At 41.2% G+C, this 22079-nt stretch overlaps 1 long non-coding RNA gene across 1 annotated transcript; it reads right to left on the reverse strand.

Annotated features, from left to right (window-relative positions):
- Positions 1 to 593: 593 nt before the first annotated feature.
- On the reverse strand, positions 594 to 14523 carry LOC117593507. Its single transcript, XR_004574921.1, has 3 exons — positions 14394 to 14523; positions 13756 to 13821; positions 594 to 1290 (listed from the first exon to the last, which is right to left on the reverse strand). It is a non-coding gene; the product is annotated as an uncharacterized LOC117593507 (long non-coding RNA).
- Between the last annotated feature and the right edge of the window lie 7556 nt (positions 14524 to 22079).

A 22079-nucleotide genomic window follows, 5' to 3' on the forward strand; every position in this document is an offset into this window, starting at 1 on the left:
TGGTTCGAGACGCTAAAGACAAATAACTATTCATCAATTTCAAAAAAATGATTTCAACAGAAAAAAGGTAGGCCTATTTCTACTGCACTGCCAGTGTGCTATATAACAAGTGTTACATAACAGAAACATATGTTCAGCAGTACACAGAATCCGTTTCACTATCTACACTGGGTTTCATACAATCAGAGGCCTTGTTCCCATTCCAGCTCAGATAAAAAAAATGTTTTTACTGACCTTACTATTCAAGCATAATTATTTATAAAAACACAAGTAGTTTTGTAATAGTAACAACCTAAGGTGATGAACTTTACATATTAATCACCTTCCATAGTGACACAGAGCAAAGCGCTAATGATGAACAGCACTTACCAGAAGTGCAGCTGTAAATGAATTTAGGCTGGCAATTTTAAAGTATCTTTGCTGGAATGCCTGCTGGGAAGGTTGGTAGACTTTAGAAATACAAGCCATTAATAAAACAACCAAATATATCTCACTTTCATTACGCTACCTGAATTTTAGCAAAGAATCACATTTCACATTGCCTTTAAATATAATGACAAATCAGGAGAACACACACAGTCCAATAAGAGGAATGGACAAAAAAATTACGTAATTTTATTTTGAATCAATCAAGCATAATAATTATGAATTAGTTTGCATGTATGTTTTTTTTAATTGTCTGCTAGCACATATAAACCACTAATGTCTCCCAGGCCATTAGGCTTAAACCAACCGTTTAAGTGTATAAGGTCATTTGTCTCCAGATAGGCTTACTGGTGGTAACTAATGGCAGTGTCATGAACTAGGGGTAATGGCTTTTGTAAAAGATTACTTAACAGATCAAAAAGGGAACTTATGACCTGGATCAGTGTTTTGGATCCCTGGTATCTTCTCCAATGCTTTCTAATTCTCCCCATAAGTAACGCCACTCCAAAAGACATGCAGCCATTTTGTCTGTGATTTGCCACAGTTGGTGTGGAGCAGTTGGTTTTCTCCTGCTGGATCTGCTGAGCTGATGATTTGTCACTTCTAGGTCTGTTGGGTGTGTGTGCTCGGTTGAATGTGTCCCGCATATGTGTGTGTGTGTGTCGGTGTGCTCATTTATGTACTGCTTGTGCGTATTTGTGCGCCACGTTGTGTAGAATAATCGGCTCTCCGGAGCGATGGAGCGATGTGTCTGACCGTAGGCGAGCTTGAGACAGGCCATGTATTCAGCAGGACGCAGGCCCTTTAAGACCCAGCAGCCAATGAGAGACGACATGCTGGGAGCAGGCTGTCCTTGGGAACGACCTTGCAGGGAGATGGTGTAGAGAGATGAACACACAGAGGCATAAAGAGACAGAACAACAGAGAGACAAAGAGAGAGGCAGAGACACAGACCAGAGAGACAAAGAGAGAGGCAGAGACACAGACCAGAGAGACAAAGAGAGAGGCAGAGACACAGACCAGAGAGACAAAGAGAGAGGCAGAGACACAGACCAGAGAGACAAAGAGAGAGACACAGACCAAAGAGACAAAGAGAGGCAGAGACACAGACCAGAGAGACAAAGAGAGAGGCAGAGACACAGACCATAGAGACAAAGAGAGAGGCAGAGACACAGACCAGAGAGACAAAGAGAGAGGCAGAGACACAGACCAGAGAGACAAAGAGAGAGGCAGAGACACAGACCAGAGAGACAAAGAGAGAGGAAGAGACACAGACCAGAGAGACAAAGAGAGAGGCAGAGACACAGACCACAGAGACAAAGAGAGAGGCAGAGACACAGACCAGAGAGACAAAGAGAGAGGCAGAGACACAGACCAGAGAGACAAAGAGAGAGAGAGACACAGACCAGAGAGACAAAGAGAGAGGCAGAGACACAGACCATAGAGACAAAGAGAGAGGCAGAGACACAGACCAGAGAGACAAAGAGAGAGGCAGAGACACAGACCAGAGGGACAAAGAGAGAGGCAGAGACACAGACCAGAGAGACAAAGAGAGAGGCAGAGAAACAGACCAGAGAGACAAAGAGAGAGGCAGAGACACAGACCAGAGAGACAAAGAGAGAGAGAGACACAGACCAGAGAGACAAAGAGAGGCAGAGACACAGACCAGAGAGACAAAGAGAGAGGCAGAGACACAGACCATAGAGACAAAGAGAGAGGCAGAGACACAGACCAGAGAGACAAAGAGAGAGGCAGAGAAACAGACCAGAGAGACAAAGAGAGAGGCAGAGACACAGACCAGAGAGACAAAGAAAGAGAGAGACACAGACCAGAGAGACAAAGAGAGGCAGAGACACAGACCAGAGAGACAAAGAGAGAGGCAGAGACACAGACCATAGAGACAAAGAGAGAGGCAGAGACACAGACCAGAGAGACAAAGAGAGAGGCAGAGACACAGACCAGAGAGACAAAGAGAGAGGCAGAGACACAGACCAGAGAGACAAAGAGAGAGAGAGACACAGACCAGAGAGACAAAGAGAGAGAGAGACACAGCTGAGACTGAGAGGAAGGAGAAATAATGTAGGTAGAGAGAGAAGGGGATAGCCATGATGATGTAGAGAAAGGGCATTGGAGCTGGCCAATGGAGAGAGTAAGGGGGTGGAGGAAGAGGGGAGGGGGAGGGCTGAGAGAGAGGGCACCGGAGATTTAGAAGGAAGGAGAGAGGAAGACAGAGAATCCCTCAGCTATGGCTTTCTGTGCTACGACAAAGGTCATGATAATATAACAGGCTCAGTGGCCACTAAAGTAATAGATGGAGGGTAAACCTTCAGTCATTATCATATGCAAATACACACACTGTTCAGAGGGAGATAGAGAGAGGGAGAGAAAAGCAAGGGAGTGGAAAAGAGATGAATGGTAAAGACATTTCGAGACATTAAGAGGATTTAGAATTCAACTAGTTCTTGCTCTCTCTCTTCTATCCTCTCCTCTCGTTCCCTCCCTCTCTTGTGATGACAAACATGATCCACTCCGGATTACATTTAAAAACACACCACTCTCCCGTTGCATAATAAATTCACTGAAAGGGAGATGTACAGAGGACGATGGAGCGGGCATTGACCCAGGAAGCAAGGGTGAATGTAAAGTTGAAGAAGGGCAGACAGTTTGAAAGACGCATCACGTTAGTCTCACAGGGATAGAGTTTTCACAGGGAACACAAATGAGAGTGAAAATCAAGTGTTTCCCAGAGACATCATTTGTTAGAGGCGGTGCTGGCACTCCCCTGTATTGCACTGCTTCCAGAGTCATCCAGTTGTATTAACCCGACCAGAGTCATCCAGTTCTATTAACCCAACCAGTCATCCAGTTGTATTAACCCGACCAGAGTCATCCAGTTGTATTAACCCGACCAGAGTCATCCAGTTGTATTAACCCGACCAGAGTCATCCAGTTGTATTAACCCAACCAGAGTCATCCAGTTGTATTAACCCGACCAGAGTCATCCAGTTGTATTAACCCAACCAGAGTCATCCAGTTGTATTAACCCGACCAGTCATCCAGTTGTATTAACCCGACCAGAGTCATCCAGCTGTATTAACACGACCGGTTAGCCAACTGAATTAGTTGACTGGTTAAGGCCATGCTCATGTCAGGCTAACTGGCTTCATCTATGGCCACTGTGAGAAAACATCTTACAATAAACATTTAAAAAGGTCCCCTGGACTATGCGATCAGGTCCCAGGCCCTCCAGCCCCTCTGCGTCTACCTCTCTACGATTGAACTATAGTACAAAATTACACAACTCTGGATTAAAATACACTAAATCCCAGGTTCTCCGATCGTGTCTTGTTTGCTCCAGACTGTGTCGCTTGTAGGGCAGGAGAACCCATGTGGGTCGCCCGCAGTGCCGTAGTCCCGGCAGATGCTACCCGTTCGAGCGTGTCGCCGGCCCCGTTCATGCTCAGTGTGACAGAATGCTGGCCCACCTGCCTCTGGGGCCTGTATTGCTGGTGCTGCAGAGCCAATTAAGCATGTCCGACAGAGCGCCACCGAATCTTACGCCACGTTAGGCGCCTGGACGGTCACCCGGTCCGAGTGGCGACACCCAGAGTCACGCAAACGGCACGCGGTCGCTCTATGAATCTACGTAAAGCCCTACATACGCTTGCCCCCCCCCCCCCCCATGTCCCATGACGACCGCTCGAGTGTGTGCCCTTTTCCAGTGCAGCCGTGATGTGAGTCACACACACATATGCACCGTTCCCTTTCATTGGCACAGCAAACACTCCAGACTGGCTGGTCCTTACACAGTTGCTGGGTACCCGTGGTAGGAAAGTGTCAGCGTTTTGACCGGCGAGGAAGTAGGAGTGCTGGTGCTGGAATAAATGCTTGTGGTTGGTAAACCTTTGGCATTTTTCCCCCTCGAGATACGCCCTCCCCTAACTCCACAGGGCCCACTCCCCTCCTTCCACTCACCCTCTGCCTCTTCTCTCCTCCTCTCCCTGCCTCACCCCTCACTCTTTTTGTGAGCAGAGTCTATTTTTAGCCGAAGCGCGTCAATTGCTCTGGTCTTTTATCTGCTCAGCTATTTGTGTCTCTTGCATACATGCACACCATTCTGCCCACCCACCCACTTGGACGACTCACACTTTCCAGGCAAACAACACACAGCTGCAACATATGTTCTCTCTGCGTTAATGTGGGTGTGCGTTTGCATGGATTACTATCACAGTCGTCACTAATGCATTTCTGATATGTTTGAAGAATATAAACCGAGCAGGGCTCTTAGATCCATGAACACAGGTCAGCTAGTAGAGCCCAGAGTCCAAACTAAACATGGAGAAGCTGCGTTTAGCACTTACGCTGTACAGAACTAGAATAAACTACCAGAAGATCAGAGACATGCACCAAACGTATACATTTTTTAATCCAAGTCAAAAACACTTCTCTTTTCACGTGCCCATGACTGAGCACTCAAACTTAACCACACTGTTTAGCCTTATAGCTTCCTATTTTTTCATCCCATTTTTTTTATCTTTATATGTTTTCTTATTGTATTTTTTCTTATTATGATGTTTTCATTTGTTTTGATGTTTTCATTTGAGTATTTGTTTTTATGTTATTGTATTTTTATATATTTTTTTATTTTTCTTTGTAAAGCACATGTAATTGCTTCAATGAATGAATTGTGCTATATAAATAAACTTGCTTGATGATTTACGGGGCCCACGGCTTGCCAGGGCTCACTCATTGTAATAATGTAGTATGTAAGGGAATATATAGTTTCAGGGTTCCCCGGAATTCCTGCCCTGATTACTATACTTGTGAGAACCCAAAGTTCTCACTAGTGTAATGGACCATGGCAAATCTGGCAAACTGAAGACTTTGCCCATCTTTGAGTTAAGGTTGGGGGTTATTGGTTAGGTTTAGTGTTAGGGTAGGAGTTCAGGTTTAGGGTTTGTGTTTTGGGGTTAAATATGCTATGTGTGAATCTTGGACAGTTCTATAAGTGGCGCTGTCAAGTCAAAAAGGGCCTCTGAAATGTGTGTACTCTGTCATGTACAGTGGTTATAGAAAGTTGTGGTAAACCCTTTCAAAATGTTCCCTTTTGTTGCCTTATAGTCTGAAATGAAAACACATAAAATCTGACTTTTTATGGCTTTATTTGCACACAGTAATCCACAACATCCAGGTGAAAATGAAATTAATTTTTTAAGTGAAAATGTATTACAATTAAAACAGTGAAGTGAACACCTCCCTTTAGAATCGAAATTGCAAACCTTCTGAGGTATAACCAACCACCTTCCATAACCAACAACCTTCCATAACCAACCAACCACCTTCCATAACCAACCACCTTCCATAACCAACAACCTTCCATAACCAACCAACCACCTTCCATAACCAACAACCTTCCATAACCAACCAACCACCTTCCATAACCAACAACCTTCCATAACCAACCAACCACCTTCCATAACCAACAACCTTCCATAACCAACCAACCACCTTCCATAACCAACAACCTTCCATAACCAACCAACCACCTTCCATAACCAACCACCTTGCTACTTGGCTTCCATCTGCGGTCAATAGTTGTGATTTAGATTATTTCTGAATAAAAGCAATTGTTCATTGAGGACACTGCTTCGTAGTGCAATTCAAAGCACAAGATCCTCTATGGGCGAAAGGTACTTTCAAAAGATCTATGAGATCAAGTTGTGGAAAGACACATATCAGGGGATATAAATGTCAGTGACACAAAGCAGTGACACAAAGCAGACCGCCTAAGCAACCATACAGTGACTGAAGGACAAGAAGGTGAATGACTTTGAGTGGCCTAGTCAGAGCCCCAACCTAAATCCCATGGAGAATCTGTGGAATGACTTGAAGAGTGCAGTCCATAAGTGGTCACCATGTAGTTTCACTGTGCTTGAACATTTCTGCAAGAAAGAATGTTGCAAATACTGCACCATGTAGATGTGTAAAGTTACTAGAGACGTATTCAAAGAGACTCAAGGCTGTAATTAATTTATCCAAATAGGGTAGTTTACTGTTTTCATTTGGGTTCATTTCACGCTGCAAAGCAACAGAAGGTGAACATTGAAAGGCGGGTGGTGACTTTATATACCCACTATATATGATGTTTTGTTCCTCAAGTCATCAAAATCACTCGCTTTCAATGTTAGAATTTCATTATTAACTTAGGTATGCAATTTATTTACTTAGATTAGGCACATATAAACAACATACAAATCTAGCTCAAAATAGGAAATCAAATTTGGTAAATTGCGAAATTGCCGGACCAGATTTTTAAGGTTATTGTTAAAGTTAGGGATAAAGGTAAGGAATAATTCCCCCCCTAAGAAGTCCTCACCAGTACACTAAAACAAGCACATATATATATGTGTGTGTGTGTGTGGAGTGATTAGGTCATGGATGAAACAGCAGGGTAATGTGACTAGCATGACCCTGAAAGCTGATTGGTTAATTCCCTGGCCCATAATGCTTTGAGAAACGGATACTCACTCAAGGTTAGACACGCTAAAACGCAAGCAATTACAAACACACTTTAATGCGCAAACGCAGGAACACACATGCGTTCTAAGCCTTGCCCTTGGGTTTATAAAATCTTCTGTCCATCCCTGCACTTTTATTGGGGTGTAATAGGTTTGACAGATCATAGGGGTGTGTGTGTGACATGATTGATCCATCCCACCAACATCCAGACCTCCTTTCAACCAAAGACTGCTGAAATAGTGGACATCCTAATGAAACTCTTCTTGCAGATTGCAATCAGACTGGATAGATATTTATTTTTATATTGGTTAATAATTATACATAAACTGCCTTTGCTTTTCTTTATATTTGCTGATTAAAAAACATGCTTCTAATTGTGTGTGTGTGTGTGGGGGGGTGGGGGGGGGGGAGCTACTAGCATTTCCAAAGGATTAGCAGAGGGTTGTATTTGACACACAGTAATGACTTATACTAACATCTGGCTGCATGCAGACACATCCCGCTTGTACACAGACACACAGACACACACATGAACACACGCACACACAGACGCAAACACACAGACACACACATGTTGTCCTTAGTTCTGCTTTATGACATAATCGAATGCTGAATGATGAATTCAGGAAGTAACTCGTTGATATTTAGTCAGACCATTGTTTCAGCTGAGATCTAATCAAACATCTAAACCAATGGTTACCATTGTAGCAACAAGAAAATAGATTTCCCCACCTGCGGATCCATGCCTTTCAGAATCTATAGCCAGATCCAGAGCCTAATCTGATGTCAGCAGAGACCTGTTACGGATGTTATATGGCAAGAAGGTCAAGGTTCAATGGGACATGCTTCCTTTTATTAAAGGGCTTTGAGCCATACTCACAGTTGTCTCTGTGGACCAATGGATTGCATGGTTGTGAAATGTACTGTGCTATGTGTTTAGAGAATACCCTGACCTGCTAAGGGAGGGCATTTGCTTCGCTTGTCTCCCTGTTGCAACTTCTAATTAAACCAGTTTCTTCATGTTTTTGTGGAGTGGACCCCAGGAGGGGTGTTGCTTCTGGCTTTAGCCAGTGGCCATCTTAATAAAATCCTAGATTCTAGATCAAAGACCCTGAGGTTTCTGCACGTGTTCATCCCCTATGCAATGGTTCTCGTTCAATAAAGTTAGTTCAAAGCTGAATCAAGGGCTACAACAGCACATAATTATTCCAGTTACCCTACAAGACATAATCCAATATAACAGCAGGATGCAACCATACTGTAAGACAAGTTTAACCTGTGATCAGTAAACTATTTTATTTCAGTTGATATCAAAGGGATATGCATTTAGATACTCCTGTGAGTTAAATCCTTTTAGAGCTATATATAATGACCTAACAGCTCACACTTTGGTTTTGGCAACATGTAAAATTGCTAATGATTGTATTTGTGTTGTGTGTAACCTTGTGATCATTACGGTCTCTTGCAGACATTCTTTCAATGTTGACACAACATTTTTAAATGAGCTCCATTTGTACTGAGACGTATTTGCAGCACATAGAGAATATACATAGAAATACACCTACGCAGAATGCTTTGCCAGACTAAAGATCCTGAAAATGTAAGACCGGTAGGAGTTTGGTAGGAACCATACAGAAATCTAATATATGACCATAAAGATTTAATATATATTTTATAATGCATATATATCATATATTTCAATCTGATATATATAGAAACGGGCACTTTTTGTATATTTTGATATGTATGTACATATATGTAGATATGTGTTGATCATACCTAATATATGTTTACAACATACAGCTCTGGAAAAAATTGAGAGACCACTGCACCTTTTTCTTTCCTTTCCAAAAAAGTAAGGTTTTGAGTGTAGAACAGAAGGGTTAAAATGAAGAGATCACTGCAAATCGAACGCTTCTGTGCCTCACTCAAAACTTTCCTTTATCAGCTTTTTTATAAATGAATTGATTTCAATAGCTTTACAGACTGTTGAAACACGGTGTGCGCACTGCGCAGTATCAGGATTGAAACCAAACGGTTTGGGGCATTTCAGCATTTACTCATCAGTGGGATAGAAACAGCTGGATGTTCGATGGCGTTGCCTCTCCCATCGCACATGATCATTTTAGTTATTTAGTCCGTCACACAGGCCAGCCAGGGGACAAACAGCTAGACTACGATCAAACTGCCTGGCCCCCTCTACAGTGTTACCATATTTAATCAGTTTCTAGGCAGACATTTGTCCTGACCAGGATGGCTCGTTTTTGTCATTATAGTGTAATATTAGATTTATATGACGGCTCCTATGAATTTCTTCATAATACACCTGCTTTTAAATGAAGATGCACATGTAGATTTTTATCCCAGGCTTGCTTTTGGTGTCGTATTCTCTCCCATGTTTGTTGTTTCACTGAGTGATCTATGTAAATAGGCTTCGGTGTATTTAATTACTATGGATGAGACATTTAAAGGTCAGGTTCTGCAGCATTTACTTTGAATACGGTCTCTGCAAACCCCAGTGAATTGCCTTTAAAAGCTGCATTGTTCCCACGCGATTGAAACCCTGCTTATACCTCTGTGGAAGAACAGCACCGTCACCATTTGACAGAACGAAACCACATCGAATCAAATGACTGCTGCAGGTCGATAGCAAATGATATATACACGTAGGAGAGAGGTTAATCCCCAACATCAAGCCATGAACCATTTGATGAATTCAACTACACATCAACGTTTCTCATAATCCATAATCCCTCGATCGACATAATCGATGTGTATGATCCCACACACCTCTGTCCCCACCTATGTATCACCAGTCCATGGCAGGAGCAAGATTTACCTGCCCAACATGTTGATTAACATTCTCACTGTTTCCATTCTATGCATCAGGAGTGCAGGCCTTAGCCTACGATTGGACAAGAGAAGGGACTCGGCACCTTTTAATTGGTGGAGAGCTCGACTATGGCAAGATATGATTGGACGGAGAGGCCCTGCATGTTGCTGGGCTGAAAGTGTAGAAAAATCACTATTATTGTTTCTTTCCACCCTCCAAAAAATTGAGAAACGTGTGGAGAGGAAATTGGAAAAGAGAGAAGAAAGAGGTGGTGAGGAACAGAAGGCAATGGAATGAATGGAAAGCAGGGAGAACTCTGGGTAAATACAGAGGAAGAAACTTGTTACTGTAAATAGTAATTGTTTTGAATGAAAGTTTTGAATGAAAGTGATAGACAGTATACAGGTGTAGTACAGTGTGTGAAGTAAATCTCTGGTCCGCGCTTGAAACAGTCAGTCTGAGAAACAATTTAAATCTGTGGAGTATTCCTTAAGACAATATGGTTCTAAATGACATCTTTGCCATGATGATGGAACAAATGTTACCCCCAGGGCAGGTACGTTAGCATCGACGAGGTGTTTTCCCAATTGTAATCAAGAAAGGGCAAACATTCAGTCATTACTTTAAGTATGACAGGTGTTTGCAAAACGAAACAACTGTACCCAGTGAAATATAAAAATGGTCACACAGGCTGCCACAGAAAATCTTTTTGTTGGGTTTTTGTTGTAATACCTCCAATCCCCTTAACATTTTAAGGCAACTGTTATCTGTTGAATTTCATTACATCACCCTGGGGGACTTGGTGAGTTGTGTTTCAGGAAGTAGAATAACAAGAACCCTTCTCATTATTAAATATTAAAAGTGATTCCTAAAGCAGCTGGCATCTCTACCGCCCGGGGGGAAACTTGAAATGTCACACTATCCTCACTCCATTACAATCACGGCACACACTGGCTACAAGTAGTTCACAGATCCAGAATCAGTTCACTCTCCCCAGTTCACTACTACTGGTGGCCCAGCTCAGTATCATGTGTAGCTGTATACATTGAACCACCACAGACACCAATCGAACTATCAGTCAATCGAGTTCCTCTGCTGCAATGGGAGTCCCATATGGAAAGAAAACATAAACAAATCTAAAACACTAATAATAAAATTAAGTGTTATAAATAAATGTAAAAATGTGTCACACATTAAAATATATTTCAAAATGCATTACAAATGTTATTTGTTATCATGTCATATTTCAAAATGGATCCTTCCATCACAAAGAATGCATTTTAAATGCATTTAAATGCAAATACATTTATTTTGGTAGAGTAGGATTTCATGAAAGAGAGGACAACACAACATTACTGTCGATCTGGCACCAGCGTCCTCCTCATAGCAGAGGTGTACTCTGAAGAGGTGCATTCGCTGAACTGTTTGATTGTCAAGTGACCACTTTGTGATACTCGGAACTCTCTGCCATGCTACACTGGGAGTCAGAGAAATTACCTCACATAAATATGGCAGTCAAGAAAAATTAATACCTAATGGAATGTGCACAGACTGATTTTATATTAACTAACATTTTATTTGCTCATCAGAGAAAGGTGATTGTGAAATTTCTGAGCCTGACAGCAAGGCAAAAACTTTTGTACATCTTCTATTTTTGATGTACAGTGCCTTTCAAAAGTATTTAAACCCCTTCAGTTTCCCCACATTTTGTAGTGTTTTAGACTTTTTGCTATCAACATACATACAGTATAGCATAATGACAAAGCGAAAACAGGTTTTAGACATGTGCCAATTTATTGATAATACAGAACTGAAATTGGAACCTCATGTACATCTTAATTCAGACTCTTTATTCTGTACTTTATAGAAGCCTCTTTGGTAGCGATCACAGCTTCGGGTTTTCTTGCATACCTGGATATGGGGAGATTCTCTCATTCGTCTTTGCACATCATCTCAAACACTGTGAGATTTGATAGTGAGCTGAAGTGAAGTTTGGTCTCATCAGACCAAATATTTTTTAGTCTAGGTTTTTCCAAAATGTGTCAGTTTCACAATGATGAGCCCACTGTGAACTTTCAATGCCTGATACATTTTTCATGGATGGCTTTTTATTTAGTAATTTATTTTACAGGTGGATTTTAGAGACATCACAAGGATGTTCAGAGGACGCAGAATGCATCTGAGCTCAATCTGGAGTGTCATGGTAAAGCATCTGAATACTTATGTTCATGAGCTATTTCAGTTTTTTATTTTCAATCAATTGGCCCAAATCTCTCAAAGCGTGTTTTTGTCTTGTAATTATGGGGTAGAATGTGTACATTGATAGCAAAAATAAATAAAAGTCTATAACATCAAAAAGTGTAGGGGTCTTATCACGCGGAACAATCACCAATCAGCCATTACATTATGACACCTGACAGGTGAAGTGAATAACACTGATAATAACATTATCATATCAGTGGGTGGGATATATTAGGCAGCAAGTGAACATTCTGTCCTCAAAATTGATGTGTTAGAAGCAAGAAACATGAGCAAGTGAAAGGATCTGAATGATTTTGACAAGGGCCAAATTGTGATGGCTAGATGACTGGGTCAGAGCATCCCCAAAATTACAGCCCTTTTGGGATGTTCCTGGTCTGCTGTGGTCAGTACCGATCAAAAGTGGTCCAAGGAAGGAAAAGCGTTAAACCGGCGGCAGGGTCATCGGAGGCCAAGGCTCACTGATGCACGTGGGGAGTGAAGGCTGGCCCGTATGGTCTGATCCAACAGACATCCTACTGTAACTCAAAATGCTGAAAAAGTTAATGCTGCTACTGATGGAAAGGTGTCAGAACACACAGTGCATTGCAGTTTGTTGCTATGGGGCTGCGGAGCCACAGACCAGTCAGGGTGACCATGCTGACCCCTGTCCACTGCCGAAAGCACCTACAAAGGGCATGTGAGCATCAGAACTGGACCACGGAGAAATGGATGGTGGCCGGGTCTGATTAATTTCTTTTACATCACGTGGACGGCTGGGTGCGTGTGCGTCACTCACCTGGGGAACACATGGCACCAGGATGCACTATGGGAAGGAGGCAAGCCGGCCGAGGCAATGTGATGCTTTGTGCAATGTTCTGCTGGGAAACCTTGGGTCCTGCCATTTATGTGGATGTTACTTTGATGTACCAACTACCTGAGCATTGTTGCAGACCATGTGCACCCTTTCAGGGCAACCCTTTCAGCAGGATAATGCGCCCTGCCACAAAGCAAAAATGGTTCAGGAATGGTTTGAGGAACACAACAACAAGATCAAGGTGTTGACTTGGCCTCCAAATTCCCCAGATCTCAATCCAATCGAGCATCTGTGGGATGTGCTGGACAAACAAGTCCGATCCTTGGAGGCCCCACCTGCTGCTAATGTCTTGGTGCCAGATACCACAGCACACCTTCAGAGGTCTAGTGGAGTCCACGTCTCGATGGGTCAGGGCTGTTTTTGTGGCAAAAGGGGGACCCACACAATATTAGGCAGGTGGTCATAATGTTATGGCTGCTCGGTGTGTATATTAGGCAGGTGGTCATAATGTTATGGCTGCTCGGTGTGTATATTAGGCAGGTGGTCATAATGTTATGGCTGATCAGTGTGTATATTAGGCAGGTGGTCATAATGTTATGGCTGATCAGTGTATATGAAAAGTATTACCATTAATAAACAGGATTCAATGTATTCTGAAAGTCTTTTTAATATTCCCTATCAAAATACATCATATTGTTTCACCACAACCCCAACCAAACCCTCTCCGTAGTGACTCAGCAAAGTGCTTGAACTAACCGAGCAGTGCCGAGCTGCAGCCACAGTTCACCTTAATCCACAAAGCCAATTTATTTCTATCTCCCTCTGCTCGCTCTGTTATCCTCCCTCTCTTTCTCCACCACAGCCTCCCCTCCCTTCTCCCTCTTTCCGTTCCTGGGACCGTCTTATCTCCGGTGTCACTCACCAGGCCGTCAGCATGCGTCCCCCCGTCGTCCTCTCCTCGTCCTCTCCAACACTGTGTCTTTCTGGCCTGGGTGTCAAAGGCCAAGGCACAGGAGACAGTGGGATAGAGGAGGAGAGACAGAGAGATTACCAAGTAGGCAAGAGGCCTGTGACAGTGATTCGAGCTTCCTCCTGTCTTCTGGAAAGCTGGGGTGCAGACTGACTGGTGCATGCCACCACAGTGGGACTGTTCTAATCTCCTAAACCATTTACCTAACTGCAACTGGGGGTTGGGGGGAGGGTTCTCATCCTCTTATGGACAATGAGTATGGTGGTAATGACCATACAACGTGTTAGTCCACTGTAACAGAATGTAGGCCTGGTTCTCCACACTGATCCATGCGTGCATAACGCTGTAGGAGCTCAAACCAAGCCGCCTGAATCTTACCAACCAATACCTGTGCTATATCTCATTCATTTTGTTCCCTTTAGATAAAATACTTTGAACAGTGGCTCTTGGTCAATGTGTTCCTATGTTCCTCTTTCAATTTACAGCCTATGTTTTAGAACTCCATCCAAAGACTGGAAAGTTAAAGGACCTTGGGGTTAGAATAACTTGAGGTCTGAAATATTGTCTCAAATGACAACGTGTGTACTCACCATCCACGTTAACACCATACAGCCAAACATGCTCATCATAGTCAGACACATGATGAGGGCGGGTCAAAAGAGTGTCCATCAAGCTGCCAGGGGCTCAAAGAGCACTAGAGACAGAAGTGTTCACACCATAGCGTGTGTTTTCTAAGAATGTACTCTCTCGCGATTGGCCCTTTTGAGAGTCTACAAGACAACCCCATTCACAGTCACCTCCCTCTTCTGGACTCAATCCCCTGTCTCTATCCCTTTGTTCCTCTCTATTTTTAGAAAGCTTAGTACCATTTAAAGACATGTATTCAGACATGTATTTAACAAATATCTTTGGTTACCTTGATGGCACAAAAATATTCTCTTGTGAGTAATGGGTCTATTCTATTCCACATAAAAACAGGAAAATAAATTCTACAAAAAAAGAAAAAACTAAACATAACCGTAATCATATACACATTAATTATTTTAGATATGGGCAACCAAAAGTTTAATTAAGAAAATATGCTTATTTAGGTTTACTTAACATTAGCATTATAGACTAAAGCACTGAAACTCTTCCATGCCCTGGCCACTTCCTGACTGGACCTCTTCCATGCCCTGGCCACTTCCTGACTGGACCTCTTCAATCCCAAATCCTATTAAATCCAATTCCTAATTCTTTGACCTCCTCTTCTGGTCCCCACGTAACCCCATGTCTCTCCAAAATGGGAGCCCAGGCTTTCAACTGTTAAACAGTTTCTGATTGTGATTGATGATGATTCTGCCCTTTTACCTTGACTTCAGATGTTAAATTGAATGTCCTGCACCTGATGATTTTTCTATTTTGTTTTTAAAATACACCGCTCAAAAAAATGAAGGGAACACGTAATCATCACAGTATAACACCAAGTCAGTTAAACAGTGACATCAATCTGTCCACTTAGTGATTGTGAATCAGTGTCACCTGTTTTGTTGAAAATGAAAGTGACAACAGTGGAGAGGCAACACCAAGACAATCCCCAAAAAGGTAATGGTTTTGCAGATGGTGGCCACATACAATTGCCCTCTCCTTATCCTTCCTGACTGATTCTTCTCTATTCTTGCTAATGTCCTTGTCACTACTGGTAGCATGTGGTGGTACCTGCAGCCCATTCAGGTTGCACAGGTAGTCCAGCTCCTCCAGGATGGCACATCCATATGTGCCATCGCAAGAAGGTTTGTTGTGTCTCCAAGCACAGTCTCAAGAGCATGCAGAAAATACCAGGAGATACCAGGGCCGTTACACAAGGAGAGCTGGACAGGGCCGTAGAAGGGCATCAACTCAGCAGCAGAACCGGTATCTGCTCCTTTGTCCGAGGAGGAACCGGAGGAGCACTGCCAGAGTCCTACAAAATGACTTGCAGCCAGTTACTTGTGTGCTAGAAACAGACTCCATGAGGGTGGCAAAAGCCTTGTAAATGCCAATACCAAGAAAGCTTTCATCCAAAACTGCCAGAAGAATTGTTCGAGATACGAAGACTTGTTCAAGATACAAGAAAAACCCACAGGTCACCTCAGGAGAAATACAGGCTGCCCTGGAAAAAGACAGTGTGGTTGTTTCAGGGAGCACAATACGACGATAATTGAACAAAGATGAGCTGCATGGTCGAGTTGCAAGAAAGTAGCCTTTACTGTGCCAGTGCCACAAAAAAGCTTGGTTACAATATGCCTGACAACACCTTGACACGCCTCACAGCTTCTGGCACACTGTAATTTGGAGTGACAAGACCAAAATAGAGCTTTATGGTCACAATCAAGATGACCAAAGACTTTGCATGACATGGAGGAATTTTGCCAAGACGAATGGGCAGCTATACCACCTGCAAGAATTCGGGGGCCTTATAGACAACTATTATAAAAGATTGCACATTGATGCCAAAGGGGGCAATCCACAATAATAAGAACTAAGGGTATGCAGACATTTGAACAGGGGTCAGTTAATTTTTTTCTTTGTTGCCATGTTTTGTTTTATAATTGTGCCATTCTGTTATGACCTACAGTTGAATGTGAATCCCATAAAAAATAAAAGACGTGTTTTGCCTGCTCACTCGTTTTCTTTACAAATGAGACATACAGTGGATATAAAAAGTCTACACACCCCTGTTATAATGCCAGGTTTTTGTGATGTAAAAGAATGAGAAAGATCAATCATTTCAGACGTTTTTCCACTTTTAATGTGACCTATAATGTGAAAAATTCAATTGAAAAACAAACTGAAATCAAAAATAAAAACCTAACAATAACCTGGTTACATAAGTGGGCACACCTTCCTATAACTGGGGATGTGGCAGTGTTCAGAATTAACCAATCACATTCAAATTCATGTTAAATAGAATCATTACACACCTGCCATCATTCAAACTGACTCTGATTAATCACAAATAACGTTCAGCTGTTCTAATTGGACTTTCCTGACATTTTCTTAGTTGCATCTCAGAGCAAAAGCCATGGTCTGCAGAGAGCTTCAAAAGCATCAGAGGGATCTCATTGTTGAAAGATATCAGTCAGGAGAAGGGTACAAAAGAATTTCAAAGCATTAGATATACCATGTAACACAGTGAAGACAGTCCCGTGTTCTTCATATGAATGGGCTATGGGGTAGGGTGGCAAGACAGAAGCCTTTTCTTACAAAGACAAACATCCAAGCCCGGCTGAAGTTTGCAAAAATAAACATCAAGTCTCCCAAAAGCCCATGGGAAAATGTGTTTTGTTCTGATGAAACCAATGTTGAACTTCTTGGCCATAATTCCAAAAGGTACCTTCCCAAACAACACTACACATCACCCAAAGAACACCATACCCACAGTGAAGCATGGTGGTGGCAGCATCATGCTTTGGGGATTGTTTCTCTTCAGCTGGAACCAGGGCCTTAGTTAGGGTGGAGGGATTTATGAACAGTTCCAAATTCCAGTCAATTTTGGCACAAAATCATCAAGTGTCCATTAGAAAGCTGAAGATGAAGTTTCCTTTCAGCACGACAACGACCCAAAGCACACATCCAAATCCACAAAAAAATTGGCTTCACCAGAAGAAGATTAACGTTTTGGAATGGCCCAGCCAGAGCCCAGACCTGAATCCAATTTAACATCTGTGGGATGATCTGAAGAGGGCAATCTGACAGATTTGGAGCGCTTTTGCAAAGAAGAGTGGGCAAATATTGCCATGTCAAGATGTGCCATGCTAATAGACTCCTACCCAAAAAGACTGAGTGCTGTAATACCCTAAATTAGTTTTTAAGGTGTGCACACTTATGCAACCAGGTTATTTTGAGTTTTTTATTTGTTATTTTCCCCGCTCAAATATTTCAGTTTGTTTTTCAATTGAATTGTTCATGTTATAGGTGAAATTTTTTTTGTGTCTCATTCTTTTACATCACAAGAACTTAGTATTTTAACAGGGGTGTGTAGACTTTTTATATCGATTGTATATGATAAATTCTCCAAGGGTATGCAAACTTTTAAACACAACTGTAAGCAACTTTGGGTCTGTGAAATGCACTATATAAGTCGCATGTATTATTAATGTAATCATCTGTTCAAAATACAGCTGGACCAATCATAATGTGAGGTGATATGTTTTGTTTCACTTGATGGGGACTATTGGTAAATAAAAAATAAAAAATAAAATCTATCCAATGTCAAACCAACAGCCAACTGGAGATGAGTAAGTCATTTTGCTTGCTCTTCCCACACATACCCACAAACAGTGCATCTTAACTGCATCCACTCACAATTCTGTCATTACCATTACTATTTCTTAACTATATCTAAAACTAGTAATAGGAAACATGACATTGAAGCTATGAGGTTTGCCTCAACTTTTGAGTGCAGTCTGAAGCAATACAAACATAGAGATGCTTGGATCAAATTTTAAATGACACATTTTGAAGTGTTATATGTCACACAACCATCTTGCAAGGTGTCGGAACATGGTCCCAACTGCCAAACAGAGAGGACAGATCTTAGCTGGACATCTGTTTATATTAAGATACATGTTATAATTTTTTAAATGTTTTGCACTGCTCTAAAAGCTAAGCATACTGCACTTTTTACACAAAGAACTGTCACTTGTAAGTAAGCATGTATCATTTGTTTTACTGTAGTTAAACAGAAGGACCATGACACTACAGAGTGGACATCAGGAAAATAGTCAGTTTTTTCATCATATTTTTACAGATTTGATTCATTTGATATTTTAATGTTTGGTGTTTAAAACAGCAAAATGACTGATATTAGAGTAAATTATATGGTTCCATCTCAACATGGTGAATTACTGATTTGGATCAAATACGTTGATACAAATAAGTGTGTGAAAAGACCTGAATATTTTAAGAACTGAACCATTCAGTTCACTTTAATGATTTGGTATTACCATCACCAATGGTAATCATACAGAGGACTGTCTTTGGTAAATGTATGAACCTGGAATCAAAAAGTACGTTCCTCACATATGTATGGTTCAGTGTAACACTATCGTGGAATCAATGACGCCTGAATTTTCTTTTGATTAATTACTTATTTTTGCCATGTGTTGCAAATGCGACAGAAGCACTCAGCCATGGCGCTGGTGTTTCCTTTGTTGCCAAAATGCTTTCAAATACTGACCTCTGCTGGACAAGTTTTTTGCCAATTTACCTAAAAGTACTTACTAATATCACAGAATATTCATATTTCTAATAGATGTATTCATATTTTTCCACAGATAATGAATTCCAGACTAAAAACCAAAGCCTGTAACACGAGTCAGGCATGATTAGCACTATATTTGAAATCTCTTATAAAGGGGAGCTCTGTTCTAACACAAAAGTTATTCAACCGTCTTTTGTCTATCAAATAAAACAAATTCTCTAACAATAAATTGACTGGTGGGGTGAAGCCAATGGGCCCCACTATTTCTCACCAGTAGGGAACCTACTGCATACACAAGCTTGATGGGTACTAAATGAATTTTCTGTTTTAATATCAGTCCTTAGGATAAGATTTATTTCCCTAAAGAATGATGAAAGACACTTCCATGGATACATAGTGGAGTCCATCAGGATTTAGACAAGGACACAAGTTTAGTTGTTTGTGTCTGTAATCTAACACATTCGATATGAAATGAAACATTCCCAAAGATGTTAAAGTGCAGACTTTCAGCTTAAAGTCAGGGTACTTACATTCATAAACTTTGCATTTGATGACTGCCTGAAATATGCGCTCAATGGACATCACCAGACTCAGTCTCTGGATATCTTCCTTGGTGATGTTCACTCAGTTTCTGGAGATCTTCCCTGGTGATGTTCTGCCAGACCAGTACTACAGTCATCTACAGTTCCTGTAAGTTTTGGTGCACTTTTGCCTTCAGTCGCATCTTCTGAGAGCGAAATGCATTCTCAACTGGATTCAGTCGGGTGATTGTTAGCCAGTGAAATACATTCCACTTTTTTTCTTATCTTATTCTTTATTTAAAAAATGGCACACTTAATGTTTTAGCTCTGTCTATGTTTGATTTATTATGATTTCTCTGCATCAAGGAGGCCAGCCTGACCTGTATTGACACATCTTTGGTCATTATTTTGTCAGACACCTACAACAAACTCCAAATGCAGATGCCAAACCTAGAATCATGCAGTAATTATGTGCATGCAGTTATGATACAAACAAATTCTACCTGCCTAAACCCACAGAGCCATGTCATACATACAAGGTTGGAACCACTTGAATTCCTGGACTGCACCTCTCTCAATCGGTTGAATCATTGCTATTGTTAGAAACATTCTGCACCACAGCCATATTTATAATCAAAAGCTGAACAGGCTATTAACTTTCTAATTATAGCTAATCTACCACCCCGTTTCCAAAAATGTTGGGATGCTGTGTAAAATGTAAAGATAAATGGAATGCAATGATGTGAAAATAATTTAAACCCTATATTCAATAGAAAATAGTACAAAAACATATAAAATGTTGAAACTGAGAAATGTTATTGTTTCTTGAATAATATATGCCCACTCTGAAGTTGATGCCAGCAACACGTTTCAAAAAAGCTGGGACAGAGGCAACAAAATACTGGAAAGATTTTGTAATGCCAAAAAACAAACACCTGGTGGAACATTAAAAAGACATGCCAGAGAGGATGAGTCTTTCCGAAAACCATTGTTTGTGAACACAATACGTTACTGCATCCACAAATGCAAGTTAAAACTCTACCATGCAAAGATGAAACCATGCATAAACAACATCCAGAAATGCCAGCGCCTTCTCTGAACCCAAGCTCATTTAAGATGGACTGAGGCGATGTGGAAAACTGTCATGTGGTCTGACAAATATAAATTAGAAATAATTTTTGGAATTCATGAATGCCACATCTTCCAGACTAAAGAGGAGGAGAGGGACCAACCAGTTTGTTATCAGCACACAGTTCAAAAGCCAGCGTCTGTGATGGTATGGGGGTGCATTAGTGCATGGAATGGGTGACTTGCACATCTGTGAAGGCACAATTAATACTGAACAATATTTACAGGTTTTGGAGCGACATATGCTACCATCCAGACTGTATTTTTTAGGAAGGCGTTGTTTATTTCAGCAGGATAATACCAAACCACATTCTGCACGTATAACAACAGCATGGCTCTGTTGTAAAATAATCTGGGTGCTAAACTGGCCTGCCTGCAGTCCAGACCTGTCATCCATTGAAAACATTTGGCTCATAATGAAACTAAAAATATGCAAAGGAGACCCCGAACTGTTGAGCAACTGAAATCCTATATCAAGCAAGAATGGGAAAACATTTAACTTTCAGAACTATAGCAATTGGTCTCCTCAACTCCTAAATGCCTACAGAGTATTGTTAAAAGAAGAGATGAAGCAAAGTGGTAAACATGCCCCTGTCCCAAAAACTGAAATGTGTTGCTGGCATCATATTCAAAATTGGGATTTTTTATCCAAACACAAGACAATTACTCAGCTTCAATATTTGATTTGTTGTATTTGTACTATATTAAATTAAGTATAGTAATAAACAATTTGCACATTATTGCATTCTGATTTCATTTGCATTTTAAGCAGTGTCCCAACTTTTTTGGAAAAGGGGTTGTACAATATAATTGCTGAAGTCGGCATATACAGTATGTAATAGTATAATGAATATGACAAGTAAAACCAGGTGGAGTGGTTACACAGAGCATATATTTAATTCCAAATGGCAAAACCAAGAGGAAAGGCAGGCCGAGTTCGGTACATGGGAGATCAGATAGGCATTGGTACAAAAACCCAGCTAATTCAGAGTTGAAGATAACAGACATAAACTGGTCGGTACTCTTGTAAAATATTAAAACTAGAGAATTGCAATAAACGGGCTTAGTATGACTAATTTGACTCTGCCCACATCTGACCCTGCCCACCGTTTTTTGTCGATCAGAGGTTTGACAAAAAAATATATTCTATCAATGAGCTTCATGTAAAAAAATTGCAAATCGCATGCTTTCAAATATCAAGCGCTCAGCATTTAACTAGCAAATGCGTTGCGTATATTGGCTGTAAAAACAAAAATCTAAAACTGATTTAATCTAAAACATTTTGCAAAATGTCTGTCTATAGTAACTTGGAAAACGCCTTTAAAAAGATGGGTTTGGCCGGAGTGTGTGGCTTCAGGATGATGTTATTGTGCATGATCCATTTCTTATAATATATCCATTTC

This window comes from Esox lucius, chromosome 20 (assembly GCF_011004845.1).
Source record: "Esox lucius isolate fEsoLuc1 chromosome 20, fEsoLuc1.pri, whole genome shotgun sequence".
Classification (NCBI taxonomy): domain Eukaryota; kingdom Metazoa; phylum Chordata; class Actinopteri; order Esociformes; family Esocidae; genus Esox; species Esox lucius.